General features: G+C 47.4%; 1 long non-coding RNA gene across 1 annotated transcript in view; it reads left to right on the top strand.

The window, feature by feature from the left end:
* LOC105505341 overlaps positions 1-6046 on the top strand; it is an 18388-nt gene extending 12342 nt beyond the window's left edge. Inside the window, exon 3 of the long non-coding RNA XR_001000729.1 lies at positions 5107-6046. This is a non-coding gene — a long non-coding RNA (uncharacterized LOC105505341). The remainder of the gene's footprint in view (positions 1-5106) is intronic.
* The last annotated feature ends 441 nt before the right edge of the window (positions 6047-6487 follow it).

The raw sequence follows: 6487 nt of genomic DNA, 5'->3' as shown, positions 1-6487 counted from the left end.
AATAAATAAATAAATAAATAAATAAATAAATAAATAAATAAATAAATTTTTTCTTTATTTTGAGGGAAAAGTCCACAAAAAACCCAGGAGTTAAAAACTCCACCTAAAAATATTAGCACCACATATTAAAAAATGAAGGCCTTGAGATATGGCCACATTGGCTCACTCCTGTAATTCCAGCACTTTGGGAGGCTGAGGTGGGAGAATCACTTGAGGCCAGGAGTTCAAGGTCAGCCTGGGCATCAGTGACATTCTACCTCCACCAAAAAAAAACCCAGAAAATTAAAATTTGGCGGGCATGGTGGCACAGGCCTGTAGTCCCAGCTATTCGGGAAGCGAAGCTGGGGCTGGAGGATCGCTTGAGCCCAGGAGTTCAAAACTGCAGTGAGCTATGACTGTGCCACTGAACTCCAGCCTGGGCCACATTATGAGACCCTGTCTATTTAAAAAGTAACAAATAAATAAAAAAGAAAGCCTGGATTTTCTCTCCCTAAACAATGAATATCATGTTCAAGCAGGTGACCCCTCTATAAACCCTGACTTTATTAATTATTTTCAGGGATGACTATGCCAGTGGGGGTAGAAACTTTTCCTTTTCAGTCCTGTTTTTCCTCACAACTACTTTTGCTGGAAAGTTATTCAGAGTCTAACAGCTAGACCCCCATTCCCCCACCGTCTCCGCCGGAGAGGCCCGGGATTTACCAGACACCCCTAAAGCTAGATTAGCTAGACTCTAGGGACGGTAGAGGGAAATAGACATTTTTCTGTCGTGTGTAGTGGACGCCTTATAAAAAGCCCACATTTGGTCCCAGCGCGGTGGCTCACACCTGTAATCCCAGCACTTTGGGAGGCCGAGGCCGGCGGATCACCTGAGGTCAGGTCAGTCTGGCCAACATGGTGAAACCCCGTCTCTACTAAAAATACAAAATTAGCCTAGCAGGGTGGTGGGCGCCTGTAATCCCAGCTACTCGGGAGGCTGAGGCAGAAGAATCACTTGAACCTGGGAGGCGGAGGTTGCAGTGAGCCAAGATCATGCCATCACACTCCAGCCTGGGTAAAAACAGCGAAACTCCATCTCAGAAAATAAATTAATTAAAAAATAAAAATAAAAAACCCACATTTGCCAGGCACCGACTAGATCCACACCGTCCTCATTTAAAATAGTTGGACTTGGGGATTTGTGCTGTGGAATGACTAACCTGGAAGCCACGCCACGACTGAGGGGTGGCGGGGACTCGAATCCGCGCGATCAGATGCCGCGGCAGGTGCTTAAGACCTGCAGTCTAGAGGGCGAACCTATCTTACCCCACTTTAGGAAAAGTTGTTTGGTGTTACTTAAGGTTATGACATTGTCCTCTGTGAAGTCACTTGCGTCCCTGACACCCCCCAACTCAGCTGGGACTGGCCAGTGCCCTGCTCCGGGGCCTCGCCGCGGCGGCCAGTAGGAGGCGTCGGCGCCCCAGGAGTCTGCGGCCGAGCCAATGGGAGCCGCGAGAAGGCCCGGGACGGAGCCTGGACGTGCGATGCTAGGGAACTACTCCCGTGGGATTTGGCCAGAGGTATCTCACTGACGGCCTGTCTCCCAGGCTGGGGTGCAGTGGCGCGATCTCAGCTGTGACCTCTGCCTCCTGAGTTGAAGCGATTTTCCTGCCTCAGCCTCCCCAGTAGCTAAGATTACAGGCATGCGCCACACGCCCGGCTAATTTTTTGTATTTTTGTTAGAGACGGGGTTTCACCATGTTGGCCAGGCTGGTCTTGAACTCCTGGCCTCATGTGATCCTCCCACCTCGGCCTCTCAAAGTGCTGGGATTACAAGCGTGAGCCACCGCGCCTGGCCTGAAGTGCTGGCTTTTGAATATAGATGCTCAACTAAGATATGGGAGAAAGAAAGCTAGATTAGCACAGGAAAAAGCCACAGTAAATAAGTAGGAGAAGGGAAATAAGTCTGGAGAAAAGAAAGGAAAGGGAGAAGCAGAAACGAGTGACTCAGCTTGCCCAGCTTAATAAACTAAGATTCTAGCTACCATGTCAGTTGTGCAAATGGCACAGGCTCCCAGGGTTGTCTCTAGAATGGTGACACCCCTTTACCAAGCACTGTGGACCTTTTTAGAATTAAAGAGGGGGCTGGGCACAGTGGCTGACGCCTGTAATACCAGCACTTTGGGAGGAGGAAGTGGGAGGACTGCTTGAGGCCAGGAGTTTGAGACCAGCCTGGGCAACATACTGCCTTTGCAAAATTATGACTGAGACAGTGGAAAGAGATCTAACCTGACTCCATCTTGGCTGTAACCTGCAAGCTGTCCTTCTTCATTCCTGGGCAGAGGCTAAACTAACTTCAGGAGAAACTTATAGTTTATAGTTTAAAACAAAGATGGTAACAGCCCTTTCCCAACACAAACCTCCTTGCCTGGGGACTAGACTGCCTTTGTAGGACTAAGAAATTAGCCACGAGATTAGAAATTACAGTTTAGGGGTCATGCAGCTGGAGGTTACCAAATCTTGACCTTCCCTAAGCTGCTCCTAAGATCAGTGCTTGAGATATTTTGCAGACCCTGCTCTTGCTGGATCAGCTGGGACCACCCAGATCGATAAACTGGCTCATCTGATCTTGTGGCCCCCCACCCAGGAACTGACTCAGCACAAGAAGACAGCTTCCACTCTCTATGATTTCATCTCCAACCTGGCCAATTAGAACTCCTGGCTCACTGGTTTCCCCCAATCCACCAAGTTGTCCTTAAAAACTCTGATCCCCAAATACTGGGCAAACCTAATTAGTAATAATATAACTCTGGTCTCCCGCAGAGCCAGTTCTGCGTGAATTACTCTTTCCCTATTGCAATTCCCCTGTCTTCATAAATTGGCTCTGTCTAGGGAGCAGGTAAGGTGAACCCACTGGGTAGTTACACTGTCTCCCAAAAAAATAGCAGTCAGGCATGGTGGCATATGCCTGTAGTCCCAGCCACTCAAGAGGCTGAGGCGGGATGATCACCTGAGCCCAGGAGTTTAAGGCTGCAGTGAGCTACAATCATGCCACTGTACTCTGAGCAACAGAGCCAGACCTTCTGTCTAAAAAGAAGGCTGGGCACGGTGGCTCACACCTGTAATCCCAGCACTTTGGGAGGCCGAGGTGGGCAGATCACCTGAGGCCAGGAGTTCCAGACCAGCCTGGCCAACATGGCAAAACCCCCTCTCTACTAAAAATACAAAAATTACCCAGGTGCAGTGGCACATGCCTGCAGCCCCAGCTACTTGGGAGGGTGAGGTGGGAGAATCATTTAAACCTGGGAGGTGGAGGCTGCAGTGAGCTGAGATCACACCACTGCACTCCAGCCTGGGTGACAGACTGAGACTCTGTCTCAAAAACAACAATAACAACAACAAAATCTTATGCCAGAGTCAGATTGGAAAGTAAGTCACGATATATAGGGTTAAATAAAATTCATCTGATGAAAATGTATGGTTCGTATGGCATTATTCCCCAGACCCCTTAGACAGGAATTTGGGCAAGATAAAAAAATCAGAGCTTAGTCCTCAGAGCCCATGACTATAATGTCTTTAGTGTTTATACTGGGAGGTAGTTTAGTTTAGTTTAGTTTAGTTTAGTTTAGTTTAATTTTTGAGATGGAGTCTCGCTCTGTTGCCCAGGCTGGAGGGCAGTGGCACAATCTTGAATCACTGCAACCTCTCTCCTGGGTTCCAGCAATTCTCCTGCCTCAGTCTCCTGAGTAGCTAGGTATACAGGTGCGTGCCACCATGCCTGTTTGGGAGGCCAAGGCATGTGGATCACTAGGTCAGGAGATTGAGACCATCCTAGCCAACATGGTGAAACCCCATCTCTACTAAAAATAGAAAAAATTAGCCAGGCATGGTGGTTCGTGCCTGTAGTCCTAGCTACTCGGGAAGCTGAGGCAGGGGAATCACTTAAACCCAGGAGGCGGAGGTTACAGTGAGCCAAGATCACGCCACTGCACTCCAGCCTGGCAGCAGAGTGAGACTCTGTCTCAAAAAAAAAAGAGTGTTGTGTAAATACATTGACTAGAGTCTGAAGTCCCAAGTCTGCCTCTTATAGCCAGATAGTCTTAGTTGTCACTAATTTCCTCATTAATAAAATGTAGAATAAATGTACTACATGTAAAATTGCTGTAGGACAAATGGGTAACATTTTCCAATTGGAAGCACCTAGAAAAATGTTTTGTACAGTGGAGACCTGGATATGCATTTATGACAAAATAAATGTTGGTTCATTTTTTTTTGAGATGGAGTTTCACTCTTATTGCCCAGGCTGGAATGCAGTGGCGCGATCTCAGCTCACTGCAACCTCCACCTCCCAGGTTCAAGCAATTCTCCTGCCTCGGCCTCCCTAGTAGCTGGGATTACAGACGCCCACCACCACAACCGGCTAATTTTGTACTTTTAGTAGAGATGGGGTTTCACCACGTTGGCCAGGCTAGTCTCAAACTTCTGACCTCAGGTGATCCACCCACCTCAGCCTCCCAAAGTGCTGGAATTACAGGTGTGAGCCACCACACCCAGCCAACTAACAGCTTAATTTTAAGGTCACCTATTTCTAGGAAGTTCTGGGTGTCCTGGTCCTCATATTCCATGCTATAAGATCATGCAGTGTGAGAACCTGGACTTTAAAGCCCTCACCCAAAGCAGCAGCAGATAGTTGGAATTACTGGACGACTGCACATCAAGCCTACTGTGACTCAGCCAAGGGGTGCATGCAGTGTAGGAGGCCTCTAACATCACAGTGACTGTTTTTGTGTATATATCTGCCTGGGGATCCAGACCTGGGTGTTCTACCTGTACCTTCATACTGCTGCACTGGTGAGCAAGACGAGGCTTAAATAAAGCATACAATTCAATTTGTGGTTACCTCTGAGAACCCCAAATCTGCCATGGATCTCTGCACCACACAACACTGTGACACCTGTGCCAAGGTGAGGTGCAGTAGCTACCACACCTACTTCTGAGCTGCCTGTTAGAGTGACGCCTTCCTCCCTACCCTCCCTCTGTCTTACCTTTTGCACAAATCATGGGCTCAGATGTTATACCTGTTATTGCACTGTGATATGATTATTTTATTTATTTATTTTTTTGCAGTCATGGAATAAGGCCATACCCTGTGGGTAGGGTATAAAGGTTTCCCTCTATATGGTAGATATTATCAGTCATTATAGAAAGAGAGAATCCTCACACAAAAAAACTTGGAACATGGAACAGATGGAAGGTGGCACTTCTGGATATGCCTTTTTACATCTGAACTTGGAAGAGTTAAGAATTGTTGAAGGCCCTTCTCACTGATCAGGGGAAATAGCTTCTGTCACAGAGCTGCCTATTCCAGGAGAACCAAAAATGAAAGCAAACACTCATATTTTGTAAGTCTGTTCCCTGAACTTCTGTCAATCAAGTTTAATTTAAATCAAGGATTCAAACTGAGAAGCATTTAAGGACCAAGAAAAAGTTAATTAGCCCAGTATAAGTCAATAAGAAATGGTAAGCAGTAGGGGGGAAAGGAGTGCCATACCCTTCTAGGCATCCAAATTCAAGCATTTACAATGTACTACATGAAGCACTACCCTATACAGCACTAATAACAGCACAAACTTGCTTGACATTTCTACATAATACATTATTCATTAATTCAGAAGAAAAATAGAATTCTTAAAACTCCTAACTTTATTTTTTATTAATATAAAGGAGGAACCAACAACAGCAAAAAATTGTGTGGGAGTTAGAAAATAAGGACTAGGCGGCCGGGCGCGGTGGCTCACGCCTGTAATCCCAGCACTTTGGGAGCCCAAGGCAGGCGGATCACGAGATCAGGAGATCGAGACCATCCTCGCTAACACAGTGAAACCCCGTCTCTACTAAAAAATAGAAAAAAGTAGCTGGGCATGGTGGCGGGCGCCTATGGTCCCAGCTACTCTGGAGGCTGAGGCAGGAGAATGGCATGAACCCGGGAGGCAGAGCTTGCCGTGAGCCGAGATCTTGCCACTGCACTCCAACCTGGGAGACAGAGCAAGACTCTGTCTCAAAAAAAGAAAAAAAAAGAAAAGAAGGACTAAGCAGGCAGATGTGGGGTGGGGCCAACAAAACGTGGCAGCCAGCAGACCAGTCTGTTTCACCATGGTCTCTGCTGCAGTATTTAAGAAATAGGTAGAGCCGGCTAGGCGTGGTGGTTCACGCCTGTAATCCCAGCACTTTGGGAGGCCGAGGCCGGTGGATCACCTGAGGTCGGGAGTTTGAGACCAGCCTGACCAACTTGGAGAAACCTCGTCTCTACTAAAAATACAAAATTAGCCAGGCGTGGTGGCACATACTTGTAATCCCACCTACTTGGGAGGCTGAGCCAGGAGAATTGCTTGAACCCAGGAGGCAGAGGTTACGGTGAGCCGAGATTGCGCCATTGCCCTCCAGCCTGGGCAAGAAGAGTGAAACTCCCCATCTCAAAAACAAACAAAGAAATAGGTAGAACTGGGTG

This window comes from Colobus angolensis, unplaced genomic scaffold (assembly GCF_000951035.1).
Source record: "Colobus angolensis palliatus isolate OR3802 unplaced genomic scaffold, Cang.pa_1.0 Scaffold124, whole genome shotgun sequence".
NCBI classification, from domain to species: Eukaryota; Metazoa; Chordata; class Mammalia; order Primates; family Cercopithecidae; genus Colobus; species Colobus angolensis.
The sequence above is the reverse complement of the archived record's forward strand: the minus strand, read 5'-3'. Positions and strand labels throughout refer to the sequence as shown.